Source organism: Gossypium hirsutum, chromosome D11 (genome assembly GCF_007990345.1).
Source record: "Gossypium hirsutum isolate 1008001.06 chromosome D11, Gossypium_hirsutum_v2.1, whole genome shotgun sequence".
Classification (NCBI taxonomy): domain Eukaryota; kingdom Viridiplantae; phylum Streptophyta; class Magnoliopsida; order Malvales; family Malvaceae; genus Gossypium; species Gossypium hirsutum.
The window spans coordinates 10,503,735-10,526,024 of record NC_053447.1 but is presented as its reverse complement, the minus strand read 5'-3'; the positions used below and the strand labels follow the sequence as shown (position 1 = coordinate 10,526,024).

Genomic DNA, 22,290 nt, shown 5'->3' with positions numbered 1-22,290 from the left:
TTTCATGGTGATTGGATCGTTCTCATCATGAGATGCGTTTGTTCTGTTTCCTATTCTGTTAACCTTAATGGGATTAATAGTGAATGGTTTTCTCCATCAAGAGGCTTAAGACAAGGAGACCCTCTTAGCCCTATCTGTTTCTGATTTGTGCTGAGGGTTTTTCTACGCTTATTCAGGATGCCAAACAGAAAGGTTGGATGTTGGGCGCATCTATTGGTAGGGAGAGATTATCTATTAATCATTTGTTTTTTGCAGATGATTGCATCCTTTTCAGAGATGCCTCGTGTGAGGGGGCCATAGTGGGTCGTGATGTCATTCGGGAATATAAGATGGTCTCGGGGCAGCGGGTGAATTTTGACAAATCTTTTATTTATTTTGAAGCAAATGTGGCCTCTAGTGTCAAGGAGGATATTATCAATTTGTTAGGAGTTCTTGGCTTCAAACATTGAGAAGTATCTAGGTTTTCCTATGATGGTGGGTCAGAGAAAAACATGGGCTTTTGCTAATTTTGCTGATCGGTTCAGAAAACGAGTCGAAGGGTGGAGTTTGCGCTATCTGTCAATGGGGGGTAAGGAGATCTTTATTAAATCGGTCTTGCAGGCAACACCGCTTTATGCTATGCAATACTTTCTTTTGCCAAAATCGTTATGTCGTAAGCTTGAAGGCATTATGAATAGGTTCTGGTGGACTAACAACAAGACATTGAAAGGTGTTCATTGGAGCAGTTGGGAAATGTTATGCAAACCGAAGAGCATTAGGGGGGTTAGGTTTTAAAAACTTATTTTTGTTTAATAAGGCCTTATTAGCAAAACAGGTTTGGCGTATTTTATCTCAGCCTCATTGTCTTTTAGCCAGAGTTTTAAAAGCCCGTTGTAACAGCCCAATTTTCAGTAGTGTCAAAACAATGATTTGAGATCACTAAATTCGATGAAAAAGTTAGAAAAATTTATTAATTAATAATTATAAGTTAAGCGTGATTTTAGAAATATTTTTGAATTAGTAAATTGGGTCGAAAACGAGGTATCGAGACCTCGATATTATAAACTGAGCCGTAAATATTTTTATAAATATTTACAGAGTGTCATTAGGGTAGTATTAAAGTTTCGTTAAGAAATTTTAACGTTTCGATGGTTAATTGATTAAAAAGGATTAAATTGCAATAGAGATAAAAGTTTAATTAAAGATTAAAGAAAAGTTAAAAGGACCAAATAGGCAATTATGCCTTTTTTAAAGTTGAGGCGGCATAAGTAGATTTTTAAAAAAAATCTAAAGTTAAAATATATTATTATAATAATATTACTTAAAAGTTAAGTTAAGTTATATATTATATATTATATTATATTATATTATAAAAGAAATAAAAGATAGAAACAGAGAATTGAAACAGAATTGAAAAACGAAAACAAAGAAGAAACAGGGGAGAAGGAAAGAAAGAAAAAGAAAAAGAAAAAGGAAAATTTGGGGTTTCAAAGTTTAAAGTTAATTTGGTAAGTCAATTTAATCTATTTTCTTGTAATTTTTGAGTTTTTGGAGTTTTAGAACAAAATATTTCATGGTTTATGTTGAAATTTTGAAAGATAGTTGATTTTTAGACATGAGTTATGTTGAATTATTTGACGAATTAGGGGTTAAATTGATTGAATTTCAAGTTAGAAGTTAGTAAAGGGTTGATTTGTAAAATAAATTATAGGTTTTGAATTAATAGGGACTAAATTGAGAGAATTTCTAAATTAAGGATTTATGGTGAAATTAGAGAGTTAAATTAGTTTAAAGTGGGAATGGAATGAAAATATTAAATTAGTTTTGAGAATAAAAGTTAGTCTCGATTCAGGGCCTAAATTGGAATTTAGGCAAATATTGAGTAAAAATTAAAATATTTAATGTGAGATTGAATGGTGTTGTATTGATGATTTTTAATTGTTTAATTCCATAGTAATCGTCGTACCGAAATTCTCGACTAAAAAGGGAAAAATATAGTCGACGAGGAATAGCTCGGAACTTTTGATTTGTATTTCTATAATCCGAATCTAATTATTAATTGTTGTATTTTTAATTAAATGTTATGGTAAGTGATTGAGGTGAGAATTATTGTTTTTTTTTTACAATTGAAATGGATTGTCTTGATATGTGATGAAATTATATTGGTTGAATTAAAGTGGAATATATATTATGAATATATATGTGTAAATGTGAAATTGTGCAAATATGATAATTGAATTATTTTTGATATGTATAAAGTTCAACCTTAATGCCCAAGTAAATGGAATTTAGAACTACTGGGATATTAGTGGCATGCCATTAAGGAACTTTAGCGTGCTATCTGATTATTAGCACGTTGGTGCTCTCTGATTAGCACATCTGTGCTCTCTGTATAGCACTTCGGTGCTCTCTGTTCATTAGTGCATAACAATGCACCTCTGTATTTGTTCTGTATATCCGGTGTGTTCTATAAAATCTACTTTGGGCTAAGAATAAGAATATGAGATAGTAAACTGAAAATAGAATGTGAAATATGTTGTAAATACATAGAATACACGAGTTATATACTCATAAATTGATTGTGGAATGGATAGTGCTATTGTTTAAATGATACGTGAATAAATTATGGAAACATATTATATATAGCAAGTGATGAAAGTTGAGTATTGTGTGATTTTAAATGTTCAATTGTTCTTAACATTTTAATATACATATTTTACTGTTTTATTTTTAAATATTTGGATTATAGAAATACCACTGAGTTTTTATTCAGCGTACAGTTTTGTTTTCCGTGCGCAAGTTAAGTACTTAAGTTTGATCGCTGATTCAGCATCCAACAACGATCCCGAACTCAAATATTGTGATGTTCATTTCTTTGTGTCAACATGTACCTAAAGTGTCTAAATATTAGTTATTTTGTGGTTTGATTGTAAATGAAGTTATAAGATATATTTTTGAGAGTTTATAATTTGGATTAAAATGATGCTTGATGACTTGTTTTGATGATATAAAATGTTTGAGATTTCTGACTGTTTGATCTGTAATCTCTGGTAATGCTCCGTAACTCGGTTCCGGCGAGGGATACGAGTTGGGGGTGTTACACACGTTACTTCCCTTTTTCAGATATACTATCAGGGAAAGTTGGTTCTAACCCTTCATTTACCTGGAGAAGCATTTGTAGTGCTTAGAAGTTGATTGGAGAAGCGATTTTGTGGCGGGTTGGTAATGGTGATCGCATCAACATATGGAATGATCCTTGGCTACCTGGAAGGGAGAACAACAGAATTTCTGTTCAGGAGATTAGGCCTACTTAGATGACTGTTAATCAACTAATTCAGACTGAGACTAATACCTGGAATGGGGAGCTAGTTTATAATTTAGTTGACGAAACTACAAAAGCTTGAATTCTTTCTATTCCTATTTCTAGAAGTAGCTCGGAGGACATGATAGTTTGGAAACATGAAGGTTCTGGGGAATACACAGAAAGAGTGGGTATCGGGCCGTAACTACAGCATATTTACAGAACACTACGCACACTTCCTCTAATGATGATGATTACAAAGAATTTTACAAAGCCTTATGGTTGTTGAATATTCCAAAAAAAATTAAAATACACAGTTGGAGGTTGTTCAATAATTTGGTGCCCCACTTTGGTAATCTGGCGCGCAAAACTTTGTGCGTGGAAGTCGTTTGCCCACTGTGTAAGGCAGATCTGGAGGATTCAGATCATCTGATGTTGTCTTGTGGTACTCTACAGTGTGTGTGGGCTTCCTTACAAGTAAAGATTCCGTCATTTGAAGCTTCGTTGTGTTACAAGAATCACTTTGTTAGAACGTTTTCTGCAGCAAATGAACAACAAAAACGAATCATTGTAATTTCCATATGGGGCCTATGGTTTCGTAGAAATAAATTGATCTATGAAGGGGTAAAATTTTCATTGCAAGAATTGTTGGGGTTTATTCTGTTAAGATATGATACGAACTAATCTTTTATTAAAACTCTTGAAAACTTCAGTACAAAGTTGCTGTTTATTTATAGAGCAGGAAGGTTAAACTGCACTAACTGACTTTAACAACAGACGTAATAGTTTGTTTATTAACTAACTAGTTAACTGATTATAGTTATAACATTCTCCTGGTTTGGTTTGAATTTTTCACTTTGATCACATAGTTGAACTTTTAAATCCTGTCGAAAACCAGCAAACTGCTTTGGAGGTATGGGTTTTGTGAGAACATCAGCTATCTGTCTTGCAGAGGGAAAAAATTGACCTGGAGAGCTCCTGCAGTAACTTTTTCTCGTATGAAATGATGGTCAATCTCGACGTGCTTCATGCGTGCATGATGGGTTGGATTGGCGGCCATGGAGACAGTAGACGTGTTGTCACACCAGACAACTGGTGTTTGACACAAAGAGACCCCGACCTCGTCAAGTAACTGTTTAATCCATAATAACTCAGCAACGCAATTAGCCAAACTGCGATACTCAGCCTCAGAAGTTGACCGAGATACAACTGATTGCTTTTTAGAGCACCATGCAACTGGATTGGGACCAAGGTAAATTACGTACCCCGTGGTGGAACGCCTATCTTCAACCGAGGCAGCCCAATCTGCATCCGAGTAACCCACTAACTCGCACTGCCCTTTGGAAAAAAATAAACCATGGTCCATAGTCCCAATGAGATATCTCAGAACACGTTTTACTGCTTTCCAATGATCATCACTAGGAGAGTTCATATATTGACTTAGCTTGTTGACGCAAAAGGCCAAGTCGGAACGTGTAACACACAAATATTGAAGCATGCCAACTATGCTTCGATATAGCTGACCATCAGCAAACAATGAATGACCATCAGATGTAACAAGTTTTTGGTTACTCACCATGGGTGTTGGAGTGGATGCAGCTCCTGTCATCTCCGTTTTCTGAAGAATCTCTGAAACATACTTTCTTTGACTGAGGAACAGTCCCTGAGTTGTGTGATGAACCTCAATCCCTAAGTAGTTCAGTTGCCCCATATCTTTGAGTGCAAATTTTTCGTGCAGTAAGCGAACAACAGTGTCTATCTCCTCATCAGAACTCCCTGTGATTACAATATCATCAACATATGCCATAAGCAGTAATAGATGTCCACCAGATGAGCGAATGAACAAAGATGGATCTGCTTTTGAAGCCCGAAAACCAAGATGAGAAACAAGATGCTGTTTGAGTGTCTGAAACCAAGCACGAGGGGCTTGTTTCAGCCCGTAAAGCGCTTTGGTCAGTCTGCACACAAGTGTCTGCCCATTAGCTCCTTTTATTTCAAACCTAGGAGGTTGAGCCATATATATCTCCTCTGTCAGATCACCATTAAGAAAAGCGTTATTCACGTCAACTTGCCTTAGAACCCAGCCATGCATGACTGCAATAGATAAAACAGTTCTAATTGTTGCTGCTTTAACAACGGGGCTAAATGTGTCTCGAAAATCAAAACCCGGGTGTTGAGAAAACCCTTTGGCCACCAACCGCGCCTTATACCGCTCCACAGTGCCATCAGCCCGCTTTTTGACCTTAAAAAGCCATTTGCAGCCAATAATCTTTCGATTGTCAGGGAGAGGGCAGAGATCCCACGTCTTGTTGCGAAGTAGGGCCTGTAACTCCTCTTGAACAGCAGTTTGCCAGCAGCCATGTTGCATGGCATCATGAATATTAGTAGGAGTCTCTGGAACCTCATGACTAACACTACTAAGATATGCCTTTGGTTTATAAATACCCGCTTTGCTTCTGGTAGTCATTGCATGTGAGTTTACAGGCAACGAACTAGGTTCAGTAGGAATAGTAGGGCCAACTGAAGACTGGTGTAAGCTGGTATGTAACCGAGAACCATGATCTGAATTAGTGCTGTCAGAAAGCAAATTATTACTGAAGGAGACCATTGGACTGTGCTGTCGAGCTAAAGTATTACAAGGCTCAGGTAAAACTGATGTAGTGGATGGAGCTGAAACAGTTGGGCTGGAATGAAGAACCAGCAACTTGGAGCTAGAAACAGAAGCAGGAGGTTGAGCAACTGTTGTCTGGGAGGGAGACTGTTTGAACGGAAACTCTCCTTCATGAAAAGTAACATGGCGAGAGATATACACCCGACCATCAACTACCTGACAACGATAGCCTTTATGACTAGGGGAATACCCTAGAAATGTACATGGACTGGATCTAAACTGCAACTTGGAGTTATTAAATGGCCGTAGATTAGGAAAACACAAGCAACCAAATACCCGTAGAAAACAATAGTTGGGACGCTCATGAAACAACTTTTCATAAGGGGATACCCCTAAGGGAGAAGTAGGCAACCTGTTCACCAAGAAAACAGCACTAGAAAACGCATCATTCCAGTAGGTGATGGGTAGACTTGCGTGAGCCATCATAGAGAGACCGGTTTCAACAACTTGCCTGTGTTTGCGCTCTACCAGACCATTCTGTTGAGACGTATATGGGCATGTGACACGTCGAATAATACCATGATGTAACAGATAACCAGCCAAAGATTGAAACTCTCCACCACCATCAGTTTGCAAAGCTTTCAACTTGCACCCAAGAAGCCGTTCAGCTTGTCTATGAAAAAGAGGAAACACACTCAGAACATCAGACTTTCTTTTAAGAAAATATATCCACGTATATCTTGAATAGGCATCTGTGAAAGCAACATAGTAGCGAAAGCCATTTGATGTGACTGGAGCAGGTCCCCAAACATCAGCAGCTACTAGTTGTAATGGGGCAGTGTATTCAGAATTAGAGTGTGCAAAAGGTTGCTTGCGTTCCTTCCCTAAATGACAAGCAACACAACAAGCAGTATTTTTATTTTCAACAACTGAGATATTACATTGAGTCAACGCTTTTTTAAGCGTGGCATTACAGGGATGCCCTAGTCTATAATGCCAAACATCAAGTGGTACCATAGTGCTGGCAGTTAAACAGTGAGCAGAGTTCATCTTTGAGTCAGAAGCATTCGAGTGTAGCTTGTATAACCCGTCACTTACAGAACCAGCAAGAAGAACCTTTCTCGTCTGTAGATCACGTACTTGGCACTGTGTGGGATAAAACTCAAACATCACATTATTATCCTTGGTAAATTTGGAAACAGAAAGCAAATTCTTTGTTATGCCGGGAACATGCAGCAACGACTTCATAAGCAAAGGTCGTGATCGAGTAATTAAGGATGATTGACCCATTGACATAACAGGAAGAGCGGATCCATTACCCACATAAACTTTACCTGGACCGTTGTACGGTATAGTTTCACTGATTGATGCCCCTGAATTGGTCAGATGATGAGTGGCTCCAGAGTCGGGGTACCAGGCATTATCCGCCACCGTTCCAGGAGTTGTAAGAAAGGCTTGAGACTGTAGAGTTGGAGTGGATGCAGAGACCTGAGACACGTTACCATGCTGTGGAGAGGCAGGAAGAAATGGATTAGACCAGTTAGAAATTTGAGTAGGTGGACAATACCAACCTGGGGAAACATTCGGATTCACTGCAGGTGTAGGGCCGACCCAAAATGGAGTCGGATAACCTGCTCCAAACATACTGAGATTTGCTTGAGGGGCTGAAGAAGGTCTGTAACCTATACTTTTATATGACGCATCGAAGCGATGGTAACACCGATCAACAAGATGCCCGGTCTTCCCACACAACTGACATTGCACTCTTGACCCATACGAACGACCACGCCCACGTCCTCTGTTATTAGAAGAAGGTCGATAATCTGGTGTGGATACATTCTCATTCACAACATTCGGAACCTGACTAGATACTAAATTTGCCGAACTAGGAACCTCACATACGATAACTTGTTGTCGTGTCTCAGCATCAAGAAGAATGGTTGTAACTCCTTGGAGCGTATACGGAACCTGGCTGGAGGTGACAATCGTGATGACGGACTCATACTCAGGTGGCAAGCCATTAAGAATGGCAGTGATGTGCTCATGATCACTAATAATTTCCCCACAGCTCGCAAGACTATCACAATAGGTTTTGATTTTCACAAGAAAATCTTTCATAGAGAGATCTCCTTTCCTTTGTGCATGCAAGGCTCTCCTATACGACATCAACCTAGATGTTGTCTTGCTACCATACAAAGTAACAATGGCATTCCAGATTTGAGCACTGGAATCCATACCAATAAGATGTGGCAATACACCCGGACTTACAGAAGATAACAGCCAGGAGGCAAGAGCGCAGTCTTGTTGCTCAAACCTGGCAAACTCCGGATTCTCCTGAGGAACCCCACTTTGATCCATAACCTGTTGAGGCGGAGCAGTCGTGCTTAAGTCAAGAAAATGCTGTAGACGATGGGTTTTGAGCGCCAAAAGAATCTGCTGACGCCATAGCAAATAGTTATTATCATCAAGCAATACGCTGATTTTCTTGGTTGCAAAAAAACGACTATCAACAATTCCATCAGCAAGATTAGACACCATTGTATAAGCAGCGGATTGCACACCAGAAGGACGGGAAGGCAGATCCATCAAACACAAAAATAAGAAAAGAAGAAAAAAAAAACTACAAGAAGTAATAAACCTCTGATACCATGTTAAGATATGATACGAACTAATCTTTTATTAAAACTCTTGAAAACTTCAGTACAAAGTTGCTGTTTATTTATAGAGCAGGAAGGTTAAACTGCACTAACTGACTTTAACAACAGACGTAATAGTTTGTTTATTAACTAACTAGTTAACTGATTATAGTTATAACATATTCGAGGATATGAACAAGATCTTAGTCAAAATCAAGAGAATCTCCGTCATTCTCTTAGATCTATGGTAAAGGATCTTTGGAGACCCCGAGAGTATGGAGTTATTAAGATAAACTTTGATGCGACTTTCCAAAAAGAAAAAGGACTCGCTGCAACAGCAATTTTAGCCAGAGACTCTACAGGAGAAATCGTAGGGGCAGAAACTTATCTTTTTGAGGATGTTGTTGACGCAGTTGTGGCAGAAGCACGGGCTTGCGAAAGGGCATTAATCTTTGCGAGTATGATGGGCTTTTGGCGTCTGATCGTGGAAGGAGACTCCCTGACAGTTATCAAAAGTATTAAGAAGAAGGGGGAAGATAAATCGGTTCTCAGGCCGATTACACATCATAATTGTAAAATGAGTTTGCATTTTGATGAGGTATCTTACCTTTTTGTGCCCCGAACGGTTAATGGAGCGGCTCACACTCTAGTGTTGGAAGGCCTGAGAAGAAAGGTTTGTGGTGGCTGGGTTAATGGAGTGCCTGAATCAGTGATGATAGTGGTGATGAAGGACCGTTTGGCTTGGAACCATTGTCTCTAAGGTTCCTCTTGTTTTGCTTTAAAATAGAGAAGGTTCGATGAATCTCCAGTGCTTGAGTTCAAAACTATCGTTCTCTCCTTTTTACTTGTTTCAGTTTTTTCAAATGGTGAGGAGAGATTTTGGCTGATATTTGGTTTCTGAAGCGGTGCTGGTTGTTGTTGGCTTAAGACGTTTTCCTTTCTGATTCTTTGGGTTGGTAGTTTCTAGGAGTTTTAATTGATTTGTCTGCTTAGACAGTTGTTCCCCTTTTCTTTTGTTATTTTGTCTTTTCATGTTGCCGTGTATTGTGGCTTTTAAGCTATTGTTTCTGCCTTGAGCCGAGTTAGTAATAATATCAGTCAGTTTTACTAAAAAAATCAATAAAAATATGCATATAGTATGATTTGAATTCACACCAAATAACATTAATAAAACTTCTATCAACTAAAACTTTTTATTAATATTTTTATACATTTTAATTTTATTATGTACAATTTATTACCTCTATTAGTTGTATATTTATATTATTATTTAAGCTCTTGATTGAATTGGTGTCACCCTTAATCGCGTCACCAAACTCGATTAAGAAGTTATGAGAATGCCCTTTCATAATATTTAATTAAAATAAGTAATATTATTTGAGAGCATTATAGTCTTTTCACTTAAAAAACCAATAAATATATGCATATGGCAAAGTTTGAATCCACACCAATTGCATTAATAAAACCTTTAATTTATCATTCAACTAAAGTTAAAAAAAAAAATTTTATACATTTTAATTTTATTATGCACACTTTATTACCTTCATCGATTGTATATCTCTACTTCTATACTATAATTTAAGCTCTTGGTTGAGTCATTGTCACCCTCAACCGAGTCATCAACTTGGTTAGGAAGTCACGAGAATGCCCTTTCGTAATTAAAATAAGTAATATTATTTGAGAGTATTTTAGTCTTTTCACTTTAAAAAACTATAAAAATATGAATTTAGTGAGATTTGAATTCACACCAATTACTTTAGTTAAACCTTTAATTTACCATTCAACTACAACTTTTTTTATATTTTTATACATTTTAATTTTATTATGCACACTTTACTACATTTATCAGTTGTATATCTATACTTGCTATTATTTAACTATTTTATTGAGTCGGTGTCACCCTTAACCGAGTAACAACTCGGTTAGAAAATTACGAGAATGTCCTTTTGTAATTAAAATAAGTAATATTATTTAAGGGTATTTTAGTCTTTTCACTAAAAAACTAATAAAAATATGTATATGCTGAGATTTGAACCCATAACAATTGTATAACAACCCAATTTTCAACGACGTCGAAAAAAATCAATTTTAGGGTCGAATTTGTAAATCAAGTTAATAAGAAATTAGAATCGAATAATTACGTGTCGAGTATGGGAGGATGAAATTTAATTATTAAGTTATATTAAATTAAAATGACTAATAAAAATAGTATAAAGACTAAATTGTTAAGTGAGCAAAATGAATGAAAATTGATTTTTAAATTATTAAGTGCCTTAAATGGCAAATGAACAAGATGTTGGATCTAGTGCCTTAAGTATAGTATATTCGTTTGTATATTTGTAATTTTTTCGAACATATTGGTTAATAAAATTATTCATGAATTATATTAGTACCTTTTTTATGTTGTCCTCACGTGAATTTTGCATGTAAAGCAAAATAGAAACAAATATTAGCTCATTTGTTGTCTAATGTGTAACTAATACTAAGCAGTATTACATAGTCGGATCGTAATACGGAAAGACAACTTATATTAATAGATGAACCTAAACATGTCCTTAGTCTAATCAGAAATGAGCAAATCAATTGAAAGATTAATATATTATCTATCAAGCCTAATTGGAGAGATGCTTTCTTGTCTATCAAATGCACTGTTATCGGGGTTTTGTCTCTCATACTCGGAGGAGAGGCCAAAGGAGTTCACGGAATTTAAGAAGCGCTTTAGTTGGTGGAGATATGACTTACAAACTTACGACAAACGTGTTAGTATTATGCAAAATATTAATTATGCATGTTGCACTTGTGGGAACCAAATCATCAACCACTCCTTTGCTTATTAGTACTTTCTGATTTTCTTTTGTTATAATCTACACTTGTGGTTTTACATTATTATAAAATAGATTGATGGAAACTCAATTCAGAAGCTAAAAACAGTGATGGAATCTCAATTCAAAAGCTAAAAACAATACTGGACATTGTTAGATAAATGTTCCCTATATGTTTTGATTCAATTGCTGGGTAGAAAATTAGATCTTGATGAATACAACTGCTTTCTTGGGAATTTATATACGGTTAGCTTGTTGTAATATTAATGGAAAACAGACTAGGCCTAGACATAAATTATGATTTCTAGTAAAATTTACAATGAATACACTGGTCTACCAAGGTACAAGATACGGTAAAAAGGAATAAAATAAATATCATGACTTTGTGCCATGGCAGCAAGTTTAATCGATTGGTAGCTTGGTAATTTTTGTAACACCCCTAAAATTATTGTATTATAAAAGCGATAATAAATTGAGATTATGAATAATTGATTTTTCAATAAAGTAAAATAAGGAAATGAAAGTGATAAAATAGAAGATTGAGGAGTATCAAAGAAAGTTAAATTAAAAAGTATGTTGTGGTATACTAAATAAGGATTAAATCGTAAATATGTAAAAAATTTTGAGGTTTAAGAACAATTATTCAAAATTAAAAGGTTAAAGTATAAAAATAAGCAAGTTGAAGGAATAAAATTGAAATTTACCAAATTTCTTATGACATGAAATTGGTGTGCAAGGGCCAAATTGAATAAGTGAAGAAATATTAGGGACTAAATTTCAATTTTACCAAAAGTGAGCAGTGATTTAAGGATGAAATTTTAAAGAAATATGAAGGATAAAATTATCATTTTCTAAATTGGATAATTATGAGAAAATATCATGGTTGTTGGCAAAATATGGACCATTGGATCAAATTGAAAAGTGAGAAGAAATCTTAGCCATTAGATTGAAATTATGACATAAATTTATTTTATATTATAATATTTTAAGATATTTACATGGAAACGTGAAGAAAAGTCCTCATGCTTCCAACGTCACTTATATATACATGCAAAGAGATTTTTATTTTATTACAATTTGGTCCTTTACCATGAAATCCCACTTTTCTCCCAAATTCTTTGAAATTTTCCATACCCACCCAAAATGAGAAGTAAACTAGAGAAATTTTATTCCAAAATTAGTTAGAATATAATATTAGAAGAAATAAATTTGAAGTGGAAGTGGAAGTGGCGAAAGTTGTGGAAAACATGAAGAGATTATAGAGACAAGATAAGTACTTCGAGAATTTTCATCTAAGTGTAGAGAATTTTAAATTGTTGAATTAATTATGAATGTGCAAATGTTATGTATGAAATTAAATTACTACATTGAAGTAGTAGAAAAAGACTAAATTGTAAAATAAAAAAATAAGATATATGGAATGGAATGTTGAAAAGAGAATATAAATGAAGTGTGATGATATAGTGATTTCATAAAAAGTGAATGTGTGATGAAATTTCCAAGTTACATTGAATTTATGATAATGGGACTAAATTGTAAAGAGTGAAATTTTTTTTGATTTAAGTAAAGTATGAGGATAAAGGGTTAAAATGAAGTGGTAAGTGTTAATGAATTAATGTTAGGTAAAATTATAGTAAATAATGAATCTTCATAATGTTAGAGATTAAATTGTAAGCTTATGAAATTTATAATTGAAATAAGAGAAGTTATGATAAAATTATATGTTGATATAAGTGAGTTTTAAGGATTAAATTGAAAAATAATTAAAAGTATAATGATTATGTATATCTAAATGAAAGTTAATACAAAGAATCATGAAAGAGTAAAAATTAGCATTAAAACAATTTCGGGACAACAACAGTGGTTTAACTTTGAAAATTCACCAAATATTTTTGAAATCGAGTTAGAGGTTGAATCAAATACTAAATTAGAGCTTATTGAGTCTAGTTTTTCAGAAAAGAAAAGTTGTAAGCAATGTAATTGTAGATTATGATATATAATAAATTTTATGAGACAAGGTCGGAATGATTTCAGGTTCGCTTGTTCTAACTTGGAAAAATCATTTTAAATTGTATAAAAATGTTTAGGAAATGAAATTTATATGCCTAAGATATTAATGCTATTTTCAAGGGAAACAAATAGAAACATCATACTAGATTTATATCGAAAGATATTTAAGTTTTAGAGAAAAAGGGTCAAAGTTGCCTAGCAGCAGAACAGAGAAGACTTGAAGAAGAACACTGTATTAATTGACTTATCTAGAAATTATGAAATTTTTATGGTATATATCTCATTGGGTCTAGTTTCAAATACAAAAAGCGAATCTTAATTTCGAATTATATAGATTGAGATGTAAATAAATTAGTGATTGTCACTCAAATAAATTAGTGATAGGAAAGTCCAAAAGACCTAAGGTTATAAATCACCTACCCATATACGAAGGCTAGGATGCTCGACTTTCAAGATCATTAACATCATGAATGATGCCAAAAACCAGTTATTATTGAGTGATGAATGCGAGCAGTGTTGAGAGATTCCAAAAGATCCAAGGTTACTATCCCCTATCCATATTCGAAGGCTTTTGAGACCACTAACAACGTCATGAATAAAATTTATGTTCATTCATGCGATGGAGAAAATGGTCCTAATTCTAGTTGAATGTACTGATGTCTCTAAGTCCATATATATATCAAGTGACCACTTGATGAGGTTCCAAGTTCGTTCCAATTTGTCAATCCTTGTTCTTTCTCAAATGTTTGTTAACGTAGGTGAGGCTATGATTGAAACCACTGTCACAATGTGTGAATAAATGTGGATTGCCACATACGAAACTTCCTGTCTGATAGGGACAATGTTTGGAAAGTGATCGACTTAGACGTCAAATAGGCAATAGTTGAAGGTTCTAAAGAAAATGAAGGTTGCTACAAAGGGTCGTATAAGAACAGCTATGACCAAAGAAAAACGATCTGGGACTGATAATTCAGAAATGAGAAGTGAAGTGGAATTTTGCAATTTTGTGATGGCGCTTCATGTCTTATAATTCAGCTTTCTTATCTTGATTCCATACCAAAATCTATCCTCAATTTTCTTCAACTACCAAATTTCATATTTGACGGCATTTTGATCTAAAAAGCATTGCCAAGTTAGAGAAAGAGTATGGAGTTGGATGCAAGAATGTAGTGGAGTAGAGACAATTGGCCGTCAACATTATGCAAATACCTAACTTACCTTCTTGTGGAGTATATGTTCTGGTTCATATCATATGGTCGACTCACGGAAGCTTAACAAACCGACTTCCGTTGTATTTAGTGACGGGGTTAGCAACGCCTTAACATGAAACAGATCAAATTTGTTGTGGCAAATGCTTGTACATATTTCAAGATAGGGAAGAAGTTAGTATCTAGTAAGAGCCCTTTGACATGGACTTTTTAGGTGTATAATCCAAGTGCATGTTATATTCAAGAAATAAAATCTTGAAAGTCCGAGGTCGATCCACAAGGAAGTTGACTAAAACTTACAAAATTACAAATATTATGTTAGATCAAATATTTAACACTTAGCTTTGGAATGAGTGTCGAAAACGAAAGTAGGAGTAAGAAACACCGTAAATAAAAATAAAAATCAACGAAATAAACTAATTAAAAATAATAAAAGCAAATACGTGGAAGAAAATATGTTAAGGTTAGAGGATCAACTATTGGTGTCGATTAAATTTTAGTACTCAATGTTATTACTCAATTAGAATCCACACAAAATATAGATCCTAATCAGAGAATCTAGTAATGTACGTTCAACAATTAAGCATATAAATCCATGAGCAAAGGTATGTCCATCAAATGAGTGTCCAATATGATTGTCCAATAAGTTAAGAGTTTAACAAATGAATGCATAAGTAAAATATGGTGCAATATGAAAGTTCAAATGTTTAAATTCAGTCTAAAAATATAACATATGGTATTATAATCACTTATAACTTCAAAACTTATAAAAAAGATTGTAATGCCCAATTTTGACCCGGGCCCACACAATAAAATAAACCAAATTAAAAAAGTCTCATGAACTAGCAGTCCATTTACAAATTTCAGCTAGCCCAAAATTATAACCCAAACCCAATTAAGCCCAAACCTAATCTGACCCAATACTAAACCCGAATGGCCCAATCCCTACCCAATCGTGTTACAAGCCCAACACAAAGAGATTGCGGAAACCCTAGAGCAAACCCTAGCTAGCTGCTGCTCCTGCCCTAGCCTCTGTCACCTCCGCACGAACAGGCCTCTCCCCACGTACGTGCCACGTCCGCGCCTCCGTACCCGTACACCTGCAACGAACACACAGCAGCAAAAAATGACAGAAAATGGGAAACAAAGGGGATTTGGGATGGATTTTATTTTTTCTTTTCATTTTTCTGTAATTCTGGCTATAAAGCCAATCAAACATTTGTAAGGGGTCGGGGGAGGGGCCTCCTTTTTCACGATTTCAAGAAATAAAAAAACAGATCCAAGGTTATATTTTTTCATCAGATTCGTAGTTCCTTTTTTATTTTTTTTATTTTTTTACATTAAATAGAAAATAAAAAGGAAAACGAGTTTACCGTTTACATTGTTCTCGTGCCATCGGAGAGTCCTCCGTTGTCGGAGCCGAATCTAAAGACCGCCGAGAGCCTCCTCCTTTCGGTTCTTCAGGGTTAAGAGGGCTTGACCCTCAAAGATCTTGCGAGCCACGGGCTAAAAGTGCCCTTTTGCGTATCGCCAACCAACATGCACGGTGGAGACAAGCGGCGCAAGGGCGGAGCCCTAGGCCGGACTTCATGTGGCTATGGAGCAATGAGATGCTCTTTTTTTCTTTTTTTTTGTAGCTGATTAAAATGTTTTAAGGTTTTTTTTCTTAGCTTTTATACACAACTAAACGGCGCCGTTTTAGCCCCCATGACCCGCGCGTGATCCGACCCGCTCCAGGGGGGATCCGCGCGTTTTCATGAAATGGGTTATTTTCGCGCGGGGTCCCTTCGCTTTTGCAGCGTGTTACAATTAGCCCCTTTTTCCTTCTTTTCTTTTATTTTAATTTAGCCATATAATTTTATAGCTGTTTCATTTCAGTCCCACGTGGAACATTGCGCATAGGGCTAGGGGTAATTTCCCAATCGGTCCCTCTCCTTCTATGCGCGTCATGGATTGACCTTTTACCTTATTTTATGTTTGTTTTCTCCCTGGGATTTTGTTTTGTTTTAAATTTAGTCCCTTTATTTTATTATTATTAAATTAATTAGCTATATTATTATTGTTATTATTATGATCATTTACTCATTTATATTTTTTTAATTTTTGTTATATATACATATTCTTATATACACACACTTACATGTTTTTAATTTTCTTATATGTACATATTAACATTTTTATACACCTTGTAATTTACATATATATATATATGTACATACATATTGTTATAGTGTACATATGCCTATATATATATTTTTAATTTTCATAAATATATATTTATACCTACCCTTTATATTTTATATATTTTACAACTTTATACGTGTATATGTATACACACATACACATTATCATTATTTACCTGTTTATATATTTTTATTCTTTTCAAACTTTGTTGTATTCATACACATGTTTTTTTTTATGATTTTATTTATTTTCATTATTATTTTGAATGAATGTTCCAATTTTATTTCCTCAAATGCATTGTTATTTTGTATGTTATTGGTTTATCCTTTTATCTAATTTATTTTCATTGTTATTACTCATATCATTTATGCTACAATCATGCTATTTCATAATCTTCAAAAGAAAGGCTTAGTGTTCATCGTTTTCGATTGGATTGTGCCCTAATTTACTGGGTTTCAATTCTTTTCCATGAATTTAGATGGCTAAGTACTTATTTTGTTAAAACCATACAATTTCAAAATAAAATTTTTGAGATTTCTAGATGTCGGATCCTAACTTACTGGATATGACATTTTGTTACCTCGATTTTAAAATAAAGACAATATTTGATGTTTAAGAATTTAGGGAAATTAAACCCTAACTTATTGGGTTTTAATTTCCGTTTGAACCAAATAATCGGATATCCTTCTCAAAATGCATAGGTTTTAAAAGTCAAGAGATAAATTTAATTTTGAGGATTTAAAATGTTGCACTCTAACTTACTGAGTGTGACGATTTATTTCTTTGAAATAAGTGAATCTCATCGTCCAATTCATTTTACTCAAATTTTCTTTTCAAAGGATCGTATTTTAAAATCTTTTCAAAGTTTCGACACTAAGACATTAAACAATCGATTCGGTACCAATTTTGGGCGTTACGAGGGTGCTAACCCTTCCTCGTGCGTAACCGACTCCCGGACCTATTTTCTCAAATCTCGCAGACCTAAAATTTATTTTAATGGTGAACCGATCACACCTTAATAAAAGATCGGTGGCGACTCCCATTTTCATTTTTAAAAGTCGATTCCCATTTTCAAACTTACAAAAAAGTGGTTTCGACAAAGATTTCAAATGTTTATGCCAATTTTTATATGTCTACAACAAATCAAGGTTAATTTATCCAAGCATTCATTGTGCCACCTATTGTCTATAACAAATAAAAGATCTTACTTTACAAGTATGGGATTTGCCTTAATATTTGTCAAGAGTTTCACCCTTTCACCTTAACATTGAAAACTTAGAAGAACATAACAAAATTAAATAACTCAAACTTAGATGAAAAAGATATATTAGATATAAGAAACTTAAGAGTTTACACGAATAAAGAAATTGACAAACACTTAACAAAAAATGGTTTTGATCTCAACTTCAAGCTCCTCCTATTTTGAAACAAAGACCATAATTATAGAGGTTTGTGACGGGACAATGGCAATGCAAACAACTTACTACTAATAAATTTCTAAGCCCACTTCTTTATCATCTTTCGAGTCATTTTCCAGAAATTTCAGCTCCAAAATTCAAATATATTAGAAGATATGATCTAAACATGAAAATGCATCAAAACTGGCCATCAATTTCAGTGCATGCTCATTTGGGAATGGTTTTTGCTTTTGCTTTTGGGAATGGAGGTTGTAGCTTGTTTATGCATATGCATGCAGTCTTCTTTTGACTAATGAATGGAGAAACGACAGTGATCACAGAGCGGCTGTGTTTAATTACTTTAATCCTTTTAATTAAAACAAACATGGAGAAGGGCTCTGTTATCCAACTCAAAACACGTGTCCCCTTTGATAATATCAATTAAACACAAAAGGTGGTTGTGACATGTGGACTGTCAGTGGAACCTTCGTTAGTTGCAATGCCCACTTTGTTTTTTGGTTCTATATAAGCAATGCCGGTTTGAATTGACGTATAACAATTATCCTCCATTAGTGGATAAGATAAAATGAATCATCAAATGAAATAAAGCTGTTTAAATAAATCCGGGTTGAAATTTTGATCTAGCTTTAGTCAAAGAAAAAGCATAGCATTCTCCAAAACTAAGGGTGAGTTTGGATAGGCAGTGCGTACCTAATTGCCCATCCAAGTTCACCCTAAGACTCTTAATAACCCAATATACCTTGTCATCTAATCTTAATCTAATCTAATCAACTTTTGTTTCCTCTTTCCTAAAAAATATTTGAATATTCTGGACTAGTACACGTCTTGTGATCAACCGGCAACAACCCATACCCATCCTCGAAGAACCTGACACTTCCAACTTCACCAACATCTACTTTTCAAAATCACCTTTTGTTTTCCTGTTTTTAGTTTTTAGTGCTTTACTCTGTTTATAAACAATTAAAAACCTTTCCAAGTTTTAAATTTTAAACCCACAAAAAATAATTAAAAAGGCCATTTTTTTTCAAAGGATTAAATTAAATTGAATAACATGCGCTTGCTGAGATGGTCACCAGCCCCGGTTTGAAGATAAAAAGTTTGGTGAAATCTTCAAAGATATGAGATTCCTGGTAGACATCCAATTGGGCTCGTTTTGGTTTTAGTTGAGGTACATTCCCACATAGCTATGTTTCACCTTCAAGTGTTTGTCAAGGTCAGGGTGTAGTTTCCCCCTGTTTTCTGGCTTTTAATTTCAAAGGTTATCTGCTCTTCTTTTTTTTCTGAATATATAAATATAAAATTACGGGGTTTATTCCGGTTTCTATTATTCTACCTCTTTATTATTTACAATTGTGGAACTGCATTATAAATTATATATAAGGTAGTAGTTAGGAGCTAATTGTTGTCCTGCTTCTGGTTGCCAATTAAAAGAAAAAAAATCAAGCTTAATTTTTTTTCTGGAGAAGTGAAAATTCACTTATTCGACTAATTTTCTCTTTTGGTCTGTTCCATTGGGTCTCTGGTCATGACGTTTTGTTAGTCCACTCTTAAAATTTCCTTCCTTTTGTTCTCCAAGTTAACATTTCTGTTGACCGTCCATTTCCCTATATTTTCTACAACTAATATGTGATTTTTCATTAACAAACTCAGGATCGTTTGCTTGCTCAAAGTCGAGGATATGCTTTGATCAAAAGTGTCAAACTTTAGTTGGATTTTGTTTTCATTTGAAGTGAAAGATTAATTCATGTAGGCAAGGACTGAAGTAGTTTAACAGTAATATAGGTACCTTAAGGTTTCAGAGGCACTGAAGGTTTCTTTGAATGTATCACTCGTATTTAAAAGAAACAAGTATTGAAGTAGATCTTGAAAGTGGTGGAACAGTCAATGAAGATGAAAGAACCAAAGGTCATGGTTCATCAAATTTGCAAACAAATAGAACTTTTAGTAGAGTTTCGAGTGATCTTTTGAGATTTGGTAGCGTTGGCAAGGGCAAATATGGTGTAAACTCTTGTAGTAGTTCCTCAAGGTTTGGCTCAGTTGAGAATGAGAATATGGAATTCTGGGTGGACAAGAGTTCAGAAGGGGAAGATAATCATGATCTCATGGCGCTTGTGGAGAAGAACTTTGCAGATGATAATTGTAAGAATAAAAACTCTAGGAAGCCTCCCAAGCCTCCACGGCCATCGAAAGCTCCTTAGTTGGATGCTGCTGACCAGCAGTTGGTGAGGGAGATTGCTGAACTTTCCATGATAAAACGTGCTAGGATTAAACGAATTAATGCAATGAAGAAGATGAAGGCTGCAAATGCTGCGCCATCATCAAGCAGTAGCCTTTTTGCTATGGTCATCACAGTTATCTTTTGCCTTGTCATACTCTTTCAAGGTATTTGATATCTTTTGAGTTCCAGTAAAGAACCGAGATAAAAATTATTCTCTTCCTAACAAGAATAAATCTTTGGCTCCTATATTTTAAACCAAGCTTTTCAAAAACACTTTTCACAAGCACATTTTCACAGCACTTTCCAAAAGCAATGAAAAACTAGCCCTTAGTAATAGTAATTAAAATGTACTATCTACTAGTATAAGCTTTCATGAGCAATCAAGTATGATTGAAGTCAGTCTCAGAGGTGAAGCATGTTAGTTTGGCAATCACAAACTTAGTCAATCTATCAAGTTCCAACTCTTTCAGAAAGATTAGCATGCTGAATACAACTTAGGCAGTATAATTACATGTATTTGAAGCTTAAACTTTGTTGACGAGCTTTCTCTGTTTCAACTGCATCAATTTATTGTGTCTTGACATGGAACAATGTCAACTCCTCCAAAAGTATTGTAAAGTTAATCATCTCTAGTAGGAAGTTTGTATTTGCACATTTCAAATTCTAACTTCTTATGTTGGATAAGCCTTCAATATGAAAAGAAAAATGGAAAAGAGCTACATCAACTATCTATTAAATTGTTTGTCCAGAATGAAAAGCCTTACATTGCGGAGAATGTTGTAAACAGATTATTTTTGGAATGCTATATGAACAGGTTAGTGAGTTGACATCAGTCGATTCATCATCTTGCTTTATTTTGAGAGATCTCTATCTGCTTATAAAGATCCTAATCAGCTTTTGAGCTTTGGGCATTCTTTGGGTCCTCCATGTATCATTTTTTGTCATCTTACTAATTCTTTAAGCCATTATCATTAAGCTTGACAATTTGATTCCTAGACAAAGTATAATTTCTGAAGTAACTCTTCTAGCTCTTTTCATAAACCTTTCATGATAGAAATAGAACCTGAAGCTTGTTTCATCATATGGAATGTGATAAGCATTTAATGTATGTTAGAAATGCTCTCCAGTTATCCATTTATGTACCAGACCCTTCTTTGTTGGAAAATTTGAGGTTCACAATCCATAACATCTACCATTTGAAGGAATTTCTGGCATTTCAGACATTGCTTGCAGGTATATGTCATAGACGCGGCACAACTGTGATGTTACAGGGATCTGCTGCACCAGCGGTTGGTGAAGGCTTGATTTCTGTTTAATTTTACAAAACCTTTCCTACAACTGAAAAACATGACCATGATCCTCCTAGGTACAAATTCCTCTCGTCATTTTTGGATTAAAAAATTCATTCCCAACAATACATGAGTTCAAGAGATGCCCATTTTTGTTCATGGTGACCATAAAATGCAATGAATGGTTTTTCTGAGTGTTACATGTTGATAATGCAGCTTGTTAGAGCAGCAAGGTTCTAGTTCAATTCTTGGAGAAGAAACTAGAAAAGTTGACTGATGATGCAAAAAAAATGGGTGAAGTTGCCAGTCGTTGTGGTATTTTGCATGTCACGTACAATTGATCTTCTTGATCTTTAAGTAAACAAATTTTGATGCGATACCTGGCTTTGCTGATTTCTGTATATCTGAGCTGTTGAATGCCAAGCACTCCAGTTATTGTACAGTACAAGTTTAGTTAGAAATGTAATTTGTTGGGACAAAATTTTATTATTTGATCCTTTCAAAACTGGGATATTCCTGCAGAAAGTGACAATATAAAATCCTAATTTCCTAAAATATCGATAAGCTAAGGGGGTTTAACAAGCCATTATTAGAATGTGGTTGATGAGAGAAGA

General features: G+C 34.7%; 1 long non-coding RNA gene and 1 pseudogene across 1 annotated transcript; one reads left to right on the top strand and one right to left on the bottom strand.

The window, feature by feature from the left end:
• Positions 1–15,279: 15,279 nt before the first annotated feature.
• LOC121223738 (uncharacterized) lies at positions 15,280–16,191 on the bottom strand. Its single transcript, XR_005921079.1, has 2 exons — positions 15,941–16,191; positions 15,280–15,667 (listed from the first exon to the last, which is right to left on the bottom strand). It is a non-coding gene; the product is annotated as an uncharacterized lncRNA (long non-coding RNA).
• Positions 16,192–18,832: 2,641 nt separating this feature from the next.
• LOC107912306 (uncharacterized) lies at positions 18,833–22,157 on the top strand (annotated as a pseudogene).
• Positions 22,158–22,290: the final 133 nt, after the last annotated feature.